Source organism: Bombina bombina, chromosome 1 (assembly GCF_027579735.1).
Source record: "Bombina bombina isolate aBomBom1 chromosome 1, aBomBom1.pri, whole genome shotgun sequence".
Taxonomy (NCBI): domain Eukaryota; kingdom Metazoa; phylum Chordata; class Amphibia; order Anura; family Bombinatoridae; genus Bombina; species Bombina bombina.
In genome coordinates, this window is record NC_069499.1 from 174,961,423 (window position 1) to 174,981,757 (window position 20,335).

At 41.5% G+C, this 20,335-nt stretch overlaps 1 protein-coding gene across 1 annotated transcript in view; it reads right to left on the reverse strand.

Moving 5' to 3' along the window:
• MIPOL1 (mirror-image polydactyly 1) overlaps window positions 1-20,335 on the reverse strand; it is a 1,201,709-nt gene that overhangs the window by 1,015,182 nt on the left and 166,192 nt on the right. The window lies entirely within an intron of this gene.

The window sequence follows — 20,335 nt, forward strand, 5'->3', positions numbered from 1 at the left end:
GCACCTGACATCCACAATGGCTGGGGCACTCACCACCTCCTATGAACCATACACCAGAATTCTCCGTCGCCACACAATCAGGAATGCGGGAATGGGAGACCAAAACGTAAACACGCCCGGTCACAAGGTGAACCATACAGTCCATAAAAAGCACGCCCAACCATACGGTTGCGTAACTTCGAAAGGCTGTTATGTTCCAAAAAGCAACGAGCCCAGTTAACACTACACATAAGCAGATTGAATCACATAACAAACATGATTAAAAAAAAAACCTGTTCAAAAATACCCCTCAGAAGATATTAACCCTTGATTCCAAGATACTAAAGGAGTTCCACTGGGACCCTGTATTTTTCATGTGAGTTCGCAGGAACAAATGAGTTACAGTACAATCATGAAGAAGTAAAATGAAACGATCTTAACGGAATCTATGCTGTGGAACAGGAACATGGCCCTTCAAGTGTGACAGATAGTAGCCTCGCCTCCGCCATGGACTTGAGAGAAGAAAGCAGGCAGCAAAGCGAAGTTCAACAACGCTGATTGCTTGTGGAGTTGTTAAAATGAGTCGGGATGGTTTCGCAGAAAGACTCTTCCTGCATCTCTGGACTCTAACCTTCATCCAAGCCCTCACTGAGAAACTGACAGGATTACTTAAAACTCCCATCCCATGTCAAAGAGTACTACTCTCCATAAGAGACAAAAACAAACTTCTGACACTTCTCTGCCAACCTCCTGGGACAAAAGGCAAATAATGGCTGGGGGATAAGGGAAGTGGGAGGAATATTTAAGCCTTTGGCTGGGGTGTCTTTGCCTCCTCCTGGTGGCCAGGTTCTTATTTCCCAAAAGTAATGAATGCAGTTGTGGACTCTTTCCAGTTTTGCAGAAAAACTTTCCCTGCATCTCCAGACTCTAACTTTCATCAATACTCTCACTGAGAGGTTGACATGACTACTTAAAACTCAAGTCCTATTTCGAAGGGCAGATACCCTTTTTCAGGACTCTTCAAATCTTCTGACACTTTTCTGCCACCTCCGATGACGAAAGGCAAAGAATGACTGGGGTAATGTGGGAGAGATATTTAAGCCTTTGGCTGGGGTGTCTTTGCCTCCTCCTGGTGGCCAGGTTTTGTATTTCCAAACAGTAAGGAATGAAGCCGTGGACTGTCCCTATCTTAGGAAGGAAATTGTACTTTATGAAACAAGATAAAATGGATATTTATGCAGAAATGTTGACGACTTGGGAGTCATACCTTAAAAATAACTAAGTCAAACCACAAATACTAAAACCTAAGACACAAACTATCTACTCATATGCAGTTTGACTTCTGCTCTATTTTCTCAATAATTACAATAGAAAACTTATTTAAGGGAAACACCAATCAAAGGAAAAAAGACATACTATTATGATGTATAAGACAATTTATTTTTTTTTCTTACTGTTTTATTTTATGTTGATTTGTTTATTAACAAAACCGAATTAGCTTAATATATTTCAATGCTATCATTAGTCACCATGCCAGCTGACCGAGATTTAAGCCATAAAGCACTTCTAAAAAATGTCCATAACTGCATCACAAATAAAAGCATTAGCAGATTTCAACAAACCTAAAAAGTTAAAAACATCCATACAAGCAGAATCATCATCTGCAAATACTTAGACAGATTATCCAGCCAAATAGAAGAAGCTGCCGCTACACAGGATAGACTAACTGCAGGCCTATAAAGAAAAGCAGATTGTTGAAAAACCCTCCTATGAAAGGATCCTAATTTCCTATCTATAGGATTATTAAAAGAAGAACTATTTTCCAAGGGGATAGTAATATGCCTAGCCAAAGTAGAAACAGCCCTATCCACCTTAGGGATGGTTTCTCAAAGATAATCATTTGATGCCAGCAAAGAATACATCTTCCTAAATCTAGCAGAAGGATAAAAAGGTCCACCAGGTTTAGACAATCCTCTGAGACTGCATCGGGCACAGGAAAAATTCAAAATAAAATCCAAATAATTAACAGACTTGTCCTCAGACACCTTAGAATCCCGAAAGCCTAAAGTAGAGAAAACTTTTTTTTTTAAAGGGAATATGATCCACCATAAACAAACAAACAAAAAAATAGGGTAAACCAGAATCATGATCAGAAACAGACCCCTGATCATCAGAAAATAACTCACCCTCCCAGGATAAATCAGCTGAACCAGGATCCAGACCAGTATTTAATACAGACTTAGAAGAAGGTAAATCCTGTACTTATCTTTTACACTTACTTGCCGGATGTGCACAAACCCGACAGTCCAACATGTGCAAATCAAAAAAATCTGACAAAATTTAAAGGAGAATAGATCCTTAAAATTTAAAAAGGAGCCATAACAAATAAATATATAAGTAATAATTTCCCCTAGGCTACATAGTATAAATCAGAGACAACCCACCAGGTATATATGAGTGCCAAAATAATAAACAAAAAAAGGTATTTACCAATAGGCACCCAAGTACTAGAAGATAAAATAGAATCCAGTAGAAAGCCAAACCAGTGCCGAAACATATCAGCAGTAAAAATAGAACAGGAGTACACCAACTTTTCAACAGGAGGAGGCAAAGGGCATGTCCCTGCGGCACCTGTGGCAGGCTTGTGACCAACTCCCATAAGGTAATTGTGCCACTACCTGATACTCCCAATATATCCCTCCAGCAGTGGCAAAGACAAGACTAGCTATTATAGAGGTGGGAGGGGTTTTATAGTTTTCCTAGTGGTAAGAAAATTTAATTCCAAGGAGTAATGGATCGTGGACTCTTACCACCTGTATCAACAATTTTTTTTTTATATTTATAATACTTTTTTGAGAGAAAAAATAACTAAATAATCCTAAGTATCAATGTTTGAGCAAAGTAAACTAATGAGATATGTGGAACCATAATGTGTTTAATGAAAATATTTAGGATATTATAATTTTCATGCTATTGTACATTACAGCACAAAGAATTACAGGGGCAGTCTACTTGAAATGTTTTATTGTCTAAAAAGATAGATAATATCTTTATTACCCATTCCTTAGTTCTGCATAACAAACACTGTTATATTAATATACTTTTAACATCTGTGATTACCTTGTATCTTAACCTCTGCTGAGTGCTCCAGGTTTTTTTGCCAAACTTGAATCTTAGCCAATCAGTGCTTGTTCTTGCATAACTCCATGGGAGTGAGTACAATGTCATCTATATGGCACACACAAACTAGCACTGTCAAGCTACTAAAATGTACTGAGATAAGAGGCGGCCTGCCAGGGTTTAGAAACAGGCAGAGATTTAAGTCTTGATTTAACAAGCGAGGGTGGACAGGGGCGTACATATTCAATCCTGTCAGCTCTGGCAGGCAGCAATCCGCTGTCGGAATTTACCAATGCACACGAGTACTATTTTGTGCTTGTGTGCAACACTGCCCCCTGCCCGCGCACAGCCAATCATGTGTGGGCAGGAACTGTCAATCTCCCTGGTCGGACGAGACGGGGAGATAGAAATTCTCCACCTAAGAGGTGGAGAAGAGGGTAGGGAAGCAGCAGTCTCATGACCGCTGCTTGATAGATCTTGACTGCAAGTTCTTTTGTGAGAACCTGCAGTCATAGGGGAGGAGAAGGCTTGATAAATTGAGCCCTTAGAGGTTATATAGTATATTAATAGAACAATGTTGATTGTGCAAAGCTAGGGAATGGGTAGTAAAGGCGTATCTTTTTAAACCATAAAAATCAAGTACACTGTCCCTTTACCTTTCTTGCATTACAAATAATGATATATATTATTTTTATAATTTTTTGTTGCCATTTTGGGGTATTTCTTTAAACTAAAGATAATTTTCTGAAAAGGCTCAAGAGCAAAAGGGTTAAGCTACATCAACTCTAAAGTAGTAAAGGAAAAAAATGAATGCAAAGATGTAAACAATGGCCTGCATGGTCCAGGTCTGGATAACTGTAAGGAAATCATTTTATAGGTGAGTCCACCTACACTCTGACACTCAATAATAGGAGCAATAGCCAGGAATTATATAGTACAGTATGAAACAAATAATTTACTTAGAGTAGTCTCTATTTTCCTATACATGGAATCATGAAATGCACAAGAATCATCCATAAGAAAAACATCAACATTATATAATTAATGCTTCATAAGGTTTTTAAAATAACCAACAAACACTTGTAACAATGCAAGACAAATAAGAAATACAGGCCTTTGTGGAATGAGCCGTAATCCTCTCAGGAGGCTTTTGTCCTGCTGTCTCATAAGCTAGGCAAATGACACCCCTCAACCAGAAAGACAAGGAAGACATAGTGGCCTTCTGATCCCTACATTTACCTGCACAGATATCAAACAAAGATGAAGATTGTCCGAACTCCTTAGTAGCCTGAAGGTAAAATTTCAATCCATGAACCGCATCTAGATTGTGAAGCAAATGTTCCTTCACAGAGGAAGGATTGGGACACAAGGAAGGAACAACAAACTCTTGATTAATGTTTCGATCTGGCACCACCAGTGCTCGCTCCTGCTTGATCCAAGCCACCACACGGGTAGAAGTGGTAATGGAAAAAATAGATATATGAGTCTGAACCTCCAGGGAACCGCTAAAGCATCTATTAGTTCTGCTTGAGGATCCCTCGATCTCGACCCATACCTGGGTAGTTTGGCATTTAGACGGGAGGCCATGAGGTCTATCTCCAGCATCCCCCATCTGGAGCATATCTCTGCAAATACCTTGGGGTGGAGAGACCATTCTCCCGTGTGAAAAAAAGATTGACTGCTGAGGAAGTCTGCTTCCCAGTTGTCCACACCCGGAATGTGGATCGCTGACAGCATACAGTTGTGGGTCTCCCACCATTCTAGGATCTGAGTTCCTCCCTGATGGTTGATGTAGGCTACCAAAGTTATATTGTCCGATTGGAATCTGATAAACTGGGATGAACCCAGAAGGGGCCAAGCCTTCAGGGCATTGAAAATTGCCCAAAGTTCCAACATATTGATCAACAACGTGGACAGACCCTGTGCCTTCCTGGCACCCCAGCCAGATAGACTTGCGTCCATAGTCACAATCTCAAGAAGCACGTGCCTTGGGACAGGTGATCTTGACAGAGCCACCAAGAGATCGAATCTCTCGACAGGCTGTCCAGTACTATCTGTTGGGACAGGTCTGAATGGTCGCCGTTTCATTGTCTCAGCATGCATAGTTGTAAGGGTCTGAGATGGAATCTGGCAAAGGAAATGATGTCCATACAAGACACTATGAGACAAATCACCTCCATACACTGGCCCACCAAAGGACTTAGGGAGGCCTGGAGGGCAAGGCAAGCTGATGTTAGCTTGCAACATCTCTGATCCGTTAGAAAGATCTTTATGGATACAGAGTCTATAACTGTACCCAGGAAATTCACCCTGGTATGTGGAGTAAGAGAACTCTTTTCCAAGTTTATCTTCCATCCATGTGACTGAAGAAGACTTAGAAGGAATTCTGAGTGCTCACTTGTTAGACAAAAAGATGGTGCCTGTACCAAGATATCGTCCAGAGAAGGTGCAACTACGATACCTTGTGTTCTGGCAACCGCTAGGAGAGCTCCCAGAACCTTCATAAATAGTCTTGGAGCAGTAGCTAGGCCAAATAGAAGTGCTATGAACTGGAAGTGTTGGTCCAGAAAACCAAACCTCAGGATTGAAAATGTTCCCTGTGTATCGGAACGTGACGGTACGCATCCTTCAGGTCTATGGAAGTCATAAACTGTCATTCCTGAACCAGAGGAAGGATTGATCTTATTGTCTCCATCTTAAAGGATGAGACGCTTAGAAATTTGTTTAGGCACTTCAAGTCCAGAAATGGACAAAAAGTTCCCTCCTTCTTGGGAACCACAAAGAGGATTGAAAAGAACCCCAGACCTCTTTCTGATGCAGGTACCGGGACAATTACTCCTAAAAAGACTAGGTCCCATACGCAACTTAAAAAGGCAGTCTTCTTCTCTGGTAGTGTAGACAATCTGAAAAGAAGGAATCTGCCCCTGGGCGGATGGGACTTCAATCCTATCCGATATCCCTGAGTTACGACCTCCAGAACCCAAGGGTCCTGAACATCCTGAAACCAAGTGTCTGAGAAAAGGGACTTGTTATGGGCGGGCTTCTTTGTCTGTTCGGAAGCCGGTTCAGTCCTGGAACAATTCCAGCCTGCTCGGGCTTAGATGAGGATTGAGATCGTTGGGACTTGTCAGAACGAAAGTTCGATTACTGTCGTCCCTTAGGTCTGTTCTTTTTATCCTGTTGGTAGGAAGGCTCCTTTCCCTCCGGTAACCATGGAAATGATAGAGTCCTGACCTGATCCGAATAAGATCTGTTATATCCGCAGACCAAGACTTCAACCAGAGAGCCCGGCGGGCTAGAACCACAAAACCTGAAGCCTTTGCGATCAGGCAAATAATTTGCATAGTCGCATCACAGATGAAGAAGTAAGCAATTCTTAATGCCTTAATTTTCTCCTGAATATCCTCGAGGGGAGATTCCACCTTAATAAGTTCAGACATGATAGTCACACCAGTAGGCAGTTGCTCCCGCCACCGCGGCTACTGCTGCCGCAGGTTGGAATAAAAATCCTGTGCGTTGGAACATTTTCCTCAGGAAAGTTTCCAACTTCTTGCCCATATGCTCTCTAAAGGACGAACTATCCTCAAGGGGGATAGTAGTACGCTTAGCTAGCATCGAAATGGTGCCATCCACCTTAGGTATGGAAACCCACAATTCTATTTGAGAGTCAGGGACCGGGAACAATTTCTTAAAAGTTGCCAAGGGAGGACTTCCGGTGGGAGGCTTAGCAAGATGGTCGCAAGTAGGAATTGCTCTGCTTGAGACCAAGTTATTTTCTCCTATTCCAGGATTAAATCTCCGCCATCCTGCTGGCCCTTAACAGATTCAGCTGTTCGGGCATCTCTAAGGATCAAGCTTTACAACTCTTGGCCCCCGGAACGACGGAAAGTTGGAGAGGAAGAGAGAGCTGTGGTGCGTACTGTTCACAACACAGCTGAGGAAAGAGAAACAAGCATGGAAACTTCCCAGCTCGCAATAGACTCTATAGACTCTCAAAGCAAGGGCATTTTAATTGCCATACAGGGCTTGTTTCTGCCAGCGCTAAACAAGCTGGAATCTACCCTGCAAACTCTACTTGCTAAAACTCAGGCCGTGGATCTCTCGCATGCAAGCCCAAAATGGCGCCGCTTCCCAGCGGAGCCCATTTGCAATCATCCCTGCATGACCCCTGAAGCACATCAGGAACCACACAAAGAAGGATTGAAGAGACAGCCATTGAAGTCAGTGGGTTCTGATCCCACTCGCAGAAATAGCAAGGAAGCAGGACCCCCGGCAGCTGTGAAGGAGGGGGTGATAAAAACCGCAAGATCCGACTCCGAGCTGCAGCCCGACCCTAACAATCACTATTCTCCCTACCAGCCATTTAAGGCTGTAATTCACCGGGATGTAAGCCGGTCACAAGACAAGGTGTCAGTCGGGGACTCGCTGCTAGCAATGATCCAACTACAGTGTGCTATTGAAATAAAGCCGGTTGCAGTCCCATCAGCTCAGCACCCATTAACCACCTGGATCTCTTGGATTAACACCCTAGATTGCCCTTACACCTGCCTGTACCGACGGATGCTACAATGGAGCCTGCAAAGACCTCTCATATGCTGCCCAGTCTGCCGGGCTGACCTGCTCCCTGACTGCTGCCCCCTGTTCGGACGCACTCGAGATGCAAGAGGCATAGGTTAATGTCTCTCTCTCTTGGACAGTCTCCTGTATCAACATGCCCGGCCCCCACTTGATATAGACCCACTGCAGTGAAAAATATGGGTCTGGAACAATTTAAGATCAATGTTGTGTGCCGGTCTGGTCGGCAGGCTGTCCCACCTTACTCCGCCACATTATTTGAACTTGCCTAATCCAGTACCTGTTTAAATGTCCTTGTCATTGCTTGTAATGTCCGGGGAGTGTTAAACTGGGGCATAAAAATCTGACAACTGTGACTTTGTGATACTCTGTTAGCCTCGATAGCACCTTGCTGTTGAGCTTGCGGTACAACTCCCAAACTGTCCGTCATTAAAGCTTTTAGTCTGTCAGGGTACCTTACACAGACGGTAGTTAGACATAACATGCCTGGAATCATTTCATGTATTACAGGGTTCGAATGAGAATTGTGCATTGCAATAACCTTGTCACTTGGTTGAATTAGAGATAATCTGTTATTTTATCTTCCAGGTATAACTTTCCTGGATGGGGTAATGGTATTGCTCACTGTCGGGCAGGAAGCCCATCCCCCGTCCCACGCCCCTCACCCCTCACATTTTAGCTTCAAGTGGTAGGCTCACTCTGCTATTGCTTGATCTTTCTTCTAAATCTCCTCATTCTACTACCACCCTCACATACTCATCTTACACATATGAGATAGATATGCTCAATGGTTCAGCCTCTTCTCACTCATATTCTAAATCAGCCCCATTTCTGCAAAACTGCTCACATTGTATACGTGAATCACACTTTTAACAGGATTCTGTTGTTCGGTTTGTCCTGTGTTAAATTGCATGTTTGTGTCAGCCGCTCTGGAATCAATCCGGGATGTAACCCAACTGCTAGCGTGAATTGAAAGCACACGCTAGCACACTGAGAAATATCCAGGACGTGACCCACTCAGGAAGCAGATTAGAAGATAACAAAAATGAATATTGTTCCAGAATGCAGGAAAGCCACAAAGGATAAAACGTCCCTTTAAGTAGTACAAAGAACAAAAAGGAAATGCTCTTACTTTGAAGCTTCTGAAAAAGGTCCTCTTTAGCAGGCTTGTAAAACAAAGGAAAAGTTCTCTTTTGCAGCTTGTAAAAGTATAATGTCCCTTTAAGCAGGTTTATAACAAACAGAAAGGCAAAGTTCTCTTTTGCAGCTTGTAAAAGTAAATGTCCCTTTTAAGCAGGTGTATAACAAACAGAAAGGCAAAGTTCTCTTTTGCAGCTTGTAAAAGTAAATGTCCCTTTTAAGCAGGTGTATAACAAACAGAAAGGCAAAGTTCTCTTTTGCAGCTTGTAAAAGTAAAATGTCCCTTTAAGCAGGTCTTGTTTAACAAAGAATAGGTTTAAAGGTAAAGGCCAAAGCAAGGTCAGGCAGGCAGAAGTCGGCATCCAAATATCAGCAAAAGGTATAGGCAAAAGACAGGGTCAGGCAAGCAGAAGTCGGCATCCAAGTGTCAGCAAAAGGGTAATAGCTACAGGCAAGGTCAGGCAGGCAGAAGTCAATGTCCAAATATCAGCAAGTAGGGATTAGGCAAGAGGCTTGGTCAGGCAGGCAGAAGTCGGTACACAGAAGAATAAAACTGATATGGTACTCACAATCCAGGGAAACAAACAAACGGGCCCAGATTCAGATCTCCCGCCGAGATTTAAAGGGCAGGAGCGTAACCGTCATCAGAGGGGTGTGAGAGAAAGCGTCATGTTGCTAAGCAACATGACGTCAGAGACACAGAGGAGTTCCGGGAGCCGCGGCGACACGGCGATGAACGGAAGCGCTCATGACAGCACCCCCTCCTCAAGGGCCCCTCCGGGGGACAGGACCAGGTCTATCAGGATGAGTCTTGTGGAAGGTCTTGACCAATATTGGAGCATTTACTTGATGAGCAGGTTCCCAAGAACGTTCCGTGACTGGATAACCCTTCCAATGAATGAGATAATACAATTTCTTGCCCCGCAATTTGGAATCTAGAATATGGCTGATCTCAAACTCAGGATGTCCATGCACCAATAACGGTGGAGGTTTAGAAAAAGGCTTAGAATACCTGTTAATCATCACAGGTTTTAAAAGAGAAACATGGAATACCGGATGGACTTTGAGAGACTTGGGTAAAGCTACCCGATAAGCAGTGGAACATACCTGACCCAGTATTCGGAAAGGACCCACATATCGTGGTCCCAATTTGTTAGAAGGTTGTTTCAGGCGAAGAAATCGAGAGGAAATCCAAACTTTATCACCAGGGCGATATTTGGGAGCCTTTTTCCGTCGAAGATCCGAAAAGAACTTGTAACGTCTAGAAGTTACAGAAAGAATACGATGTATCTTCTGCCAATGTCGAGTTAATCTTCGGGCTGTAAGATCAGAAGCAGGATTCACTGTGGAGGAAGTATGCAAAGGGAACGTCCTAGGCTGATATCCGTAAGCTGCATGAAAAGGAGAAGTCTGAAGGGAGGAATTGTACCGGGCATTATGGGCCAATTCAGCCAAAGGAAGGTAAGAAGTCCAGTTAGAATGATAATGATCCACATAATGTCTAAGATATGTTTCAAGACACTGGTTTACTCTTTCAGTCTGACCATTCGATTGTGGGTGGTGAGAAGTAGAGAGAGATATAGTAGTACCAAAATGTTTACAAAGTGACCTCCAAAATCGAGAAACGAATTGTACCCCTCTATCTGAAACAATATCAAGAGGAAATCCATGGATTCTTACAATATGTAGAATAAAAAGTTCAGAGAGTCTTTTGGCAGATGGTAATCCTGGCAAGGGTACAAAATGAGCCGTCTTAGTGAACCTGTCGACCACCACCCAGATAGTATTGTTCCCAGTGGACAAGGGAAGATCGGTAATAAAGTCCATGGATACATGAGTCCAAGGCTGGTGAGGTATAGGCAATGGTTGGAGTAATCCTGAAGGAAGTTGGCGTGGAGTTTTGTTCATGGCACATTGTGTGCATACTGAGACGTAATCCTTCACATCTTGAGAGAGTGTAGGCCACCAGACATGTTGTTTGAGGTTTCGAGTGGTAATACTGATGCCAGGATGTCCAGAAAGGGGACTATCATGAGCCCAAAATAAAATCTTGGAACGAAGGCGTTCAGGAACAAAGAGTAAACCATTGGGAGGTTTACAGGACAAAGGAAGACGCTCTTGAGCGGACTGTAATTCTTGTAACCAAGAAGTTGTTAACTGGGCAATGACTTCATGAGGTTGGAGAATGGTACCAGACTCAGGAACTGGGGTATCTTGAAATTGTCTGGAAAGTGCGTCTGCTTTAATATTTTTTGAACCAGGTATGTAAGACAAATTATAGTGAAACCGAGAGAAGAATAAGGACCAGCGTGCTTGCCTGGAATTTAGTCGTTTGGCTGTTTGGAGATACAGAAGGTTCTTATGATCAGTAAGTATAGTAAATGGCAAAGAAGTACCTTCCAGCCAATGTCTCCATTCATCCAATGCCATCTTGATGGCAAGCAACTCTTTATTCCCTACGTCATAGTTAAATTCGGAAGGAGTGAATTTTTTAGAGAAAAAAGCAACAGGATGAATCCTTCCAGTCTCTGGTATTCGTTGAGACAGAACCGCTCCAGCAGCAACAGAGGAAGCATCCACCTCCAGAATAAATTGAAACTCAGGATTTGGATGACGAAGGATAGGAGCTGAGGAAAAAGCTTCTTTGAGAGATTCAAAAGCTTCTATAGCCTCAGACGGCCATACTTTACAGTTTTGTCCTTTTCTTGTGAGAGAAGTAAGAGGAGAAGTAATAGTAGCAAAATTCTTGATGAACTTTCTGTAATAATTGGCGAAGCCTAGGAAACGTTGTAAAGCCTTCAAAGAATCAGGTCTAGGCCAATCCAAAATGGCAGAAAGTTTAGTAGGGTCCATTTCGAATCCAGATGCCGATATTACATAACCCAGAAAGGGTATGATTTTTTGATGGAAAGAACATTTCTCCAGTTTAGCAAACAGATGGAATTCTCTTAGACGTTGAAGTACTTTCTTGACGTGGTGCACATGATCTTGGTGGTTCTGAGAAAAAATTAAGATGTCGTCCAGGTATATGATAACAAAAATATTCAAAAAATCACGAAAGATCTCATTTACAAAATGCTGGAAAACCGCCGGAGCATTGCATAGCCCAAAGGGCATGACCAAATATTCATAATGCCCAAATCGAGTGTTAAAGGCAGTCTTCCACTCATCTCCTTTGCGTATACGGATCAAGTTGTATGCACCACGTAGGTCGAGTTTGGTGAAAATGGTGGCTCCCTGAAGATAAGTAAAAAGTTCAGGAATAAGGGGCAGAGGATAACTGTTCTTGATGGTAATCTGATTCAATCCACGATAATCAATACAGGGTCTTAATCCGCCATCCTTTTTTCCCACAAAAAAGAAACCAGCCCCTACAGGGGAAGAGGAGGGTCGAATAAATCCTCTAGCCAGATTGTCTTTTATATATTCTTCCAGAGCCATGTTTTCTGGTTTAGAAAGTGGATATGTTTTGCCTCGAGGATAGGCAGCCCCAGGAAGGAGGTCAATGGGACAATCAAAAGGGCGATGAGGAGGAAGACGTTCCGCTTCTTTTTTGGAGAAGACATCCACAAAGTCATGGTAATGCATAGGTAAGGATTCCGGAGTTTCAACTGTGAGAGCAATAGTGAGTGGTAACTTAGTAATCTCTTGAAGACATTTAGTCTGGCATGTAGATCCCCAGGAAGTGAGTTCACCGAAAGTCCAAGAAAAAATGGGATTGTGAATCTGGAGCCAGGGTAATCCCAAGATAATGGGAAATTGCGGAGTGGGAATGACATCGAAACAAATTGTCTCAGAATGAAGTATTCCTACGGTGAGGATTAAGGGTTGAGTAGAAAACTGAATGTATCCAGAACCCAAAGGATCTCCACTGACCGTAGAGACTGAAATGGAATACTCCTTCTTTAGTAAGGGTATAGAATGAGTAGAAACAAATGTAGAGTCAATGAACACACCTCCAGCACCAGAATCAATTAGGGCTTGGGTATAGATCTTCTTTTGTCCAATTAGAAGAGTTACTGGAACAAAGAGTTTCTTGTATAGGGAATGACCACTATTTCGGCTTAACTCAGTTCCCTGGACTAGAGTTAAGCCCTGGCTTTTACTGGCCTAGTAGGACAATCCCTTAATAAATGTCCTTTAAGGCCACAGTACAGACATAAGCCAAGAGTCCGTCTTCTTAAGCGTTCAGTCTCAGTTAATTTTATACTTCCTACTTCCATGGGTTCAGCCTGATCAGTAGTAGGAGAGGCTGGAGTGACTGGACTAGAAAAACGAGGAGCTAAACGAAAAGGAGTTCGAGTGGCAGTCCTCTGTGTTCTATCCTTTTCTTGTTGGCGTTCACGAAACCTGGCGTCGAGACAGATACAGAGATTTATTAAGGCTTCTAAGGACTCTGGAAGTTCACGATACACCAATTCATCCTTGAGACGCTCAGAAAGTCCTTTACGGAAAGCGGCTCTGAGTGCTCCCTGATTCCAAGTGGTTTCAGAGGCAAGGGTGCGGAACTCAATTGCATATTGAGAGACTGGTTGATTTCCTTGACGTAAATCCAGGAGAGTTGCTTCAGCAGCGGATGACCTTCCAGGTTTATCGAATACGTTTGAGAATGTAGATAGAAATGTATCAACATCCAACAGTATAGGATCATTCTTTTCTAGCAAAGGTGACACCCAAGCCAAGGCTTTTCCTTTCATTAAGGAAATAAGAAACGTGATTCTAGAAGAGGCAGTAGCAAAGAGAGTAGGGCTATTTCGGAAATGAAGACGGCATTGATTCAAAAAGCCTCTACATTCTTCAGGATTCCCATCATATTTATCCGGAAGAGGAATCCTGGGACTTAGTTGTACCTGAGACTGATTGTTAGGAATCGGAGGAGGTAATGCCTCAATCGGATTTGGATTGGGATTAGGATTGGGAGGTGCGGTAGCAACCAAATTTTGTAATAGAGCAGTAATTTGATCAAGTTTAGTGTCCAGAGACTGCAAGTGAGTGGCATGAGAACCCAAGAGCTGTCCCTGGTGAGCCACGGCCATAGATAATTCAGTGGGGTCCATTTTTATGGCCCGTTTGTAATGTCAGCCGCTCTGGAATCAATCCGGGATGTAACCCAACTGCTAGCGTGAATTGAAAGCACACGCTAGCACACTGAGAAATATCCAGGACGTGACCCACTCAGGAAGCAGATTAGAAGATAACAAAAATGAATATTGTTCCAGAATGCAGGAAAGCCACAAAGGATAAAACGTCCCTTTAAGTAGTACAAAGAACAAAAAGGAAATGCTCTTACTTTGAAGCTTCTGAAAAAGGTCCTCTTTAGCAGGCTTGTAAAACAAAGGAAAAGTTCTCTTTTGCAGCTTGTAAAAGTATAATGTCCCTTTAAGCAGGTTTATAACAAACAGAAAGGCAAAGTTCTCTTTTGCAGCTTGTAAAAGTAAATGTCCCTTTTAAGCAGGTGTATAACAAACAGAAAGGCAAAGTTCTCTTTTGCAGCTTGTAAAAGTAAATGTCCCTTTTAAGCAGGTGTATAACAAACAGAAAGGCAAAGTTCTCTTTTGCAGCTTGTAAAAGTAAAATGTCCCTTTAAGCAGGTCTTGTTTAACAAAGAATAGGTTTAAAGGTAAAGGCCAAAGCAAGGTCAGGCAGGCAGAAGTCGGCATCCAAATATCAGCAAAAGGTATAGGCAAAAGACAGGGTCAGGCAAGCAGAAGTCGGCATCCAAGTGTCAGCAAAAGGGTAATAGCTACAGGCAAGGTCAGGCAGGCAGAAGTCAATGTCCAAATATCAGCAAGTAGGGATTAGGCAAGAGGCTTGGTCAGGCAGGCAGAAGTCGGTACACAGAAGAATAAAACTGATATGGTACTCACAATCCAGGGAAACAAACAAACGGGCCCAGATTCAGATCTCCCGCCGAGATTTAAAGGGCAGGAGCGTAACCGTCATCAGAGGGGTGTGAGAGAAAGCGTCATGTTGCTAAGCAACATGACGTCAGAGACACAGAGGAGTTCCGGGAGCCGCGGCGACACGGCGATGAACGGAAGCGCTCATGACAGTTTGTCTGTTTGTTTGTTTGTTTTTTTTTTTGTTTTTTTTTTTTTTTTTTTTTTTTCTTTTTTTTTTGTTTGTGATGTTTTGTCTGTCTACTGTTTTATGTTATCAAAATGAAACACAATAGCCCTCCCCCCATGGCTTAGAAAAGACTTAGTATATCTACTCCTACCGCTGTATGCATAGACAGAATTTACTTACATAGATTCAGGCTTCATTTTAGGAGCGTCATACAGAAGACATCTTAAACTGGTATTACCCTCATGCCCTCTAATCTACCTACATTGCTCCTGTACTCTGCAAAACCACATCAACGTATTATAAACCTTTGTGGGGGAATTAAGTGTATAACTGTATATTCCATTTACCCCACGTCTCCCTAGGATTCATTCACCCTTAAGTTAGAACAGTATCATGTTCGCTTGCACCCATCAACGCAATTTTAATTGTGGCTGCACAAATTGTCATCTCCCTAAGGTTATCTTGAATGTTTGACTGTGCGGTTTATTTTTGGCCCCAGACTTCTGGTCATACTGGGTTTTTCTATTTCATTTTCTTGCATTTTATTTTAACAAAAATTGAGTCTCCTACATCTATTAGAAAACATAATTTCACACCAGGATTCATAAAGGCTAGCTGTACCTTAATTAAACTTCTGCTTTGAAATATAGCCAGACGCACCTGATCACTGTAAGCAGCCTACCCATATCACACTCATACTTACCACGAATTTATTAAATCATTATGTGTAGGCAGTGCAAAGGCAGCCACACTCTCCATATTGGGTCATTCCCCATACGTCTCTAACTGGGGTGCATTGATATTTTAGTTTAGCTTATATGGGTAGTATAGATGTCCTTCTTTGTAGTTTTGTTTTGTGTTGTTAGTTAAGATTTGTATAGTTAACATTTAAAACTAAGAAGTGCAGGTGCAATATATTAACTCTCACTGCAGGGATTATCTCATATTAAAACGAGGCGTTATTGCCAATTCTATGGAATACACTTGTACTATGCTCTATGAAAAGAACTTCCCATTACTTATTGTATCTGAGAGCAACAGTTCCACTACCGATATTGCATTGATATTTTACATGTTATACTCACTAAATGATATTGTTGATGTTGCCGTGGTGATTCTGCATGTCAATGTATGTACTTGATTATCTGTACCTGTGCTTCTTTAATAAAAAGAATTGAAAAAAAAAAAAAAGTTGCCAAGGGAGAAAAGGAAGTTCTGATTCTTTCCCATTTGTTACTAATAATGTTAGCCATATGAACTGGTACAGGAAAGTCTGTGGGACTTTACTGTCTTTGTAGACCCTGTCTAACTTAGGGATCTTAGGTTCCTCAGGTAGCTTAGCCTCTTGAACCTCTAGCGTAGACAGGACCTCCTTTATTAAAAAAGTTTAATTTTTGAATCTAAAGGAGGGTTCCTTCGCTGGAGGAGACTAAGTAACAGACGTCTCCAACTCAGAAAGTTCACCCTCTAACGCTACAGAGGTTAACTCATCCTCGGATAGCTGAGACATACAGGCTAGATCCGACAGGAATTTAGATGACTAAGTCGGGAGAACTATGTTTAATCTTTCTCTTACATGTCCCAGAGATAGGTAGGGCACTCAGGGCCGCAGACACCGCCGATTGTAGCTGCGCTGTAAAGTCCGCAGGAAAAAAGCCCCCTCCAGATGGAGAATAAGCTGTGCCCCAGGGAACTACATGCAAAGCGGTTGCAGTAGACAGGGCAGAAATCTCTTGGGTCATAGAATCCTGAGAGGTTGATGGCTCAGAAGGACAATTTGTGCTATGGGTATTGGCAGACTTAGCTCCTTTCTTATACTTTAAAACAGTGCTTAGGCAATTGGAACAAAATTGAGCAGGCGGGCCAAAAACAGCCACCTCACAATATAAACAGGTATTATTATTCACTATAGAAAGAGTGGAACCCTCTAACGTAGTATCAGAGTCCTTCATAGCTTTGGTATGTAATTCCACAAATGGAATTAAAAAAAATGTTACGAAAAACAAGCATTTTTAATATAAACAGGCACCTTTGCAATCCCAATGGCTGGGGCACTCACCACTCTCCTCAGGAGTGTTGTCTGCAGCAGGATCGCAAGGAGGTGAAAGAGGCCGCACCCAGTCTCGTGGTGCACAAGACAGGACTTCCCCTGCTATGCAAAAGAGTGTTAAAGGGACACGGAACCCAATTATTATTTTTTCGTGGTTCAGATACAGCATGCAATTTTAAGCAACTTTCTAATTTACTCCTATTATCAAATGTTCTTCATTCTCTTGGTATCTTTATTTCAACCAAAGATTGGCTGGCTCCTTAGCTTAGATGCCTTCTTTTTCAAATAAAGATAGCAAGAGAACGAAGAAAAATTGATAATAGGAGTAAATTAGAAAGTTGCTTAAAATTGCATACTCTATCTGAATAACAAACAAAAAAAGTTTGGGTTCAGTGTCCCTTTAAAGGGACAGTCTACACCAGAATTTTTATTGCTTTAAAAGATAGATAATCCTTTTATTACCCATTCTCCAGTTTTGCATAACCAACACAGTTATATTTATATACTTTATACCTATGTGATTATCTTGTATCTAAACCTCTGCAAACTGCCCCTTTATTTCAGTTCTTTTGACAGACTTGCAGTTTAGCCAATCAGTGCTGGCTTCCAGGTAACTTCACGTGCATGAGCACAGTGTTATCTATATGAAACACATGAACTAACACCCTCTAGTGGTGAAAAACTGATAAAATGAATTCTGAAAAGAGGTGGCCTTCAAGGTTTAAGACATTAGCATATGAACCTCCTAGGTTAAGCTTTCAACTAAGAATACCAAGAGAACAAAGCAAAATTGGTGATAAAAGTAAATTGGAAAATTTAATTACATGCCCTATCTGAATCATGAAAGTTTATTTTGGGCTAGACTGTCCCTTTAAGCTATGAGCTGAACAACACTCAAAAACTAAAGTGAAACCTGTCTGTTCCCAAGCCAAAAGCACACAGTCTTATGAGCCCAAAAACAATAGTGAAACCTTCAAACCAAATGCAGAACATAAAAATCCCCATAACTGTTCCCAATAATCTCCCTAAAGGAGATATTAACCCTTGATCCTATTGAGGTATAGAGGAGTCAAACTGTGACCCTATACAGGAGTCCCTGCTATAACAATAAAGCAGACTTACCCTCTAGGATCCATGCTGTGGAAGAGATACAGCCTCTCAAGTGTGACAGCCTTGTAGCGACGATCTGACAGGGACCTGAGTGATTAAAAGCAAGCAGTGAAACTCGTCAACACTGATTGCTCAGGAGTTGTTAGCTAACAGCCTGGATGGTTTTGCAGAAAAACTTTTCCTGCATCTCCAGACTCTAACTTTCATCAATACTCTCACTGAGAGGTTTATAGGATTACTTAAAACTCCAGTCCTCTCTTGAAGGGAACATATCCATTACAGGACTATCCAAATCTTCTGACACTTCTCTGCTACCTCCTCTAGTGACCAAAGGCAAAGAATGACTGGGAGGATAGGGGAAGTGGGAGGGATATTTAAGCCATTGGCTGGGGTGTCTTTGCCTCCTCCTGGTAGCCAGGTGTTGTATTTCCCAACAGTAAGGAATTAAGTCGTGGACTCTCCCTACCTTATGGAAAGAAATAGAAATATACCCAACGGCACACACTTAAATAAACTGAGGACGTTAAAGATGGGCCAAACTTAAAACATAACTTTTATTAAATTATACTTAAAGGATAAAAATATATTGTACCAACAAGGTACTGAGATAAAAACAATTAAAATGAAACACAATGTTCCCAAATAACACTGTATGTGACTCTGGTTAATGATATAGAAAAGTATCTCATCTATCAAAATAAAAGGTGTGGTGATAAGGAACCCACTGTGGAGTATTCAGCGATTGAAAAGATCCCTGTGCTTATACAGACTATGTTTTTAGAGACACCACAAAGGGGTGTAGTAAGGAAATGGGCTTATCATTATGTACTGATGCTGAAAATTTCCACAGTTATTTCAAAAAGGTCAGGGCAATATCCACTGCATATAGGATCAAAAAGTGACGATAAAGTCCCAAAGTTAACCAAAATTAATATAACACAGAGATACACAGAGTGATTTCTCTATATCCCCTCCTCTGATACCAAGGTGGATATCCTGTAGTACATAACATTTTAGATCAGGTTTACTGGTGTGTCAGATTTTTACCTTTTTCTAGATCTTTGCTGTCATTCTTAATATTGTTAATATGTTCTCCTAATCTCTTCCTGACTTCTCTTGTGGACATTCCTACATATTTCAATGTCAGCAAAGATCTAGAAAAAGGTAAAAATCTGAACTCTGTTGTGAGACATTTTCTCCAAAAACACAACAGTAAACCTGATCTAAAATGTTATGTACTACAGGATATCCACCTTGGTATAAGGGGAGAGGATATAGAGAAATCACTCCTACAGGCAGAGAGCAGATTAATATTTTGGCTGAATACATTACAACCAAATGGCCTGAATGAACAGATAATTTATAGTTCATTTTTATAAATCCATCTGACTATAGAACATCATAATGAACATACTTTACCACATGAATATGGTGTCAGGATATGGGAATGTCTTTGAGCATAACTCTTTGATGTATGAATTATGTCATATAACAATATTAAAAATATAGGCTATAATGGTCCTGATTTAAGATTACCTAATACACACCAAAGAATACTGGTGCTCTAGGACTCATGGAAGACAGCCCCATTAAGCGGATTTCAATATGAATCATCCTATACTATGTGCCCTCTAAAATACTGATATAATATTTATGCATTGCTTTAATAATCTGTATAGCAATTATGGATATAGGTATTAGGGTTGCACCGATACCGATACTAGTATCGGTGCCGATACCAAGTATTTACATGAGTACTTGTACTCGTGCAAATGCACCGATACTTAAACCGATACCTCCAATTCCTACCCATACATCATCTTGTGGCGTTTTTCAAACTGCATGTTCCCATTTCATTTAAGCTGGAGTGGAAACTTAACTAAAACTTGTCACTTCTGTTCTGCCAATACAAATTGCTGTTATTTGTATTATTGTACGTCAGAGCAGTGCTCCAAAAGCCGCTACTATACACCTCGTTCAGGCAAACCCCTGAAATACTGGGCAGTTAATAAACTGAGATTTCCAGCTCTGGCTAAAATGGCCCAAAAATATATTTCTGCCCCATGCAGTAGTGTGAAAAGTGAAAGACTGTTCAGCTTAGCGTCAAATGTCCTTACTGATAGCAGAAACAGAATTATAGCTGAACATGCAGAGATGCTTTTATTCATTAAAAAGAACTTGCCACTAACTTTAAAAAAATATTCAAATAGCTAGATTGCCTGTTATACTGCTAGTTCTCATCTTGAACAAGTATGTTCAAAACATACTGTACTCTGAGGACTGGGAATAAAA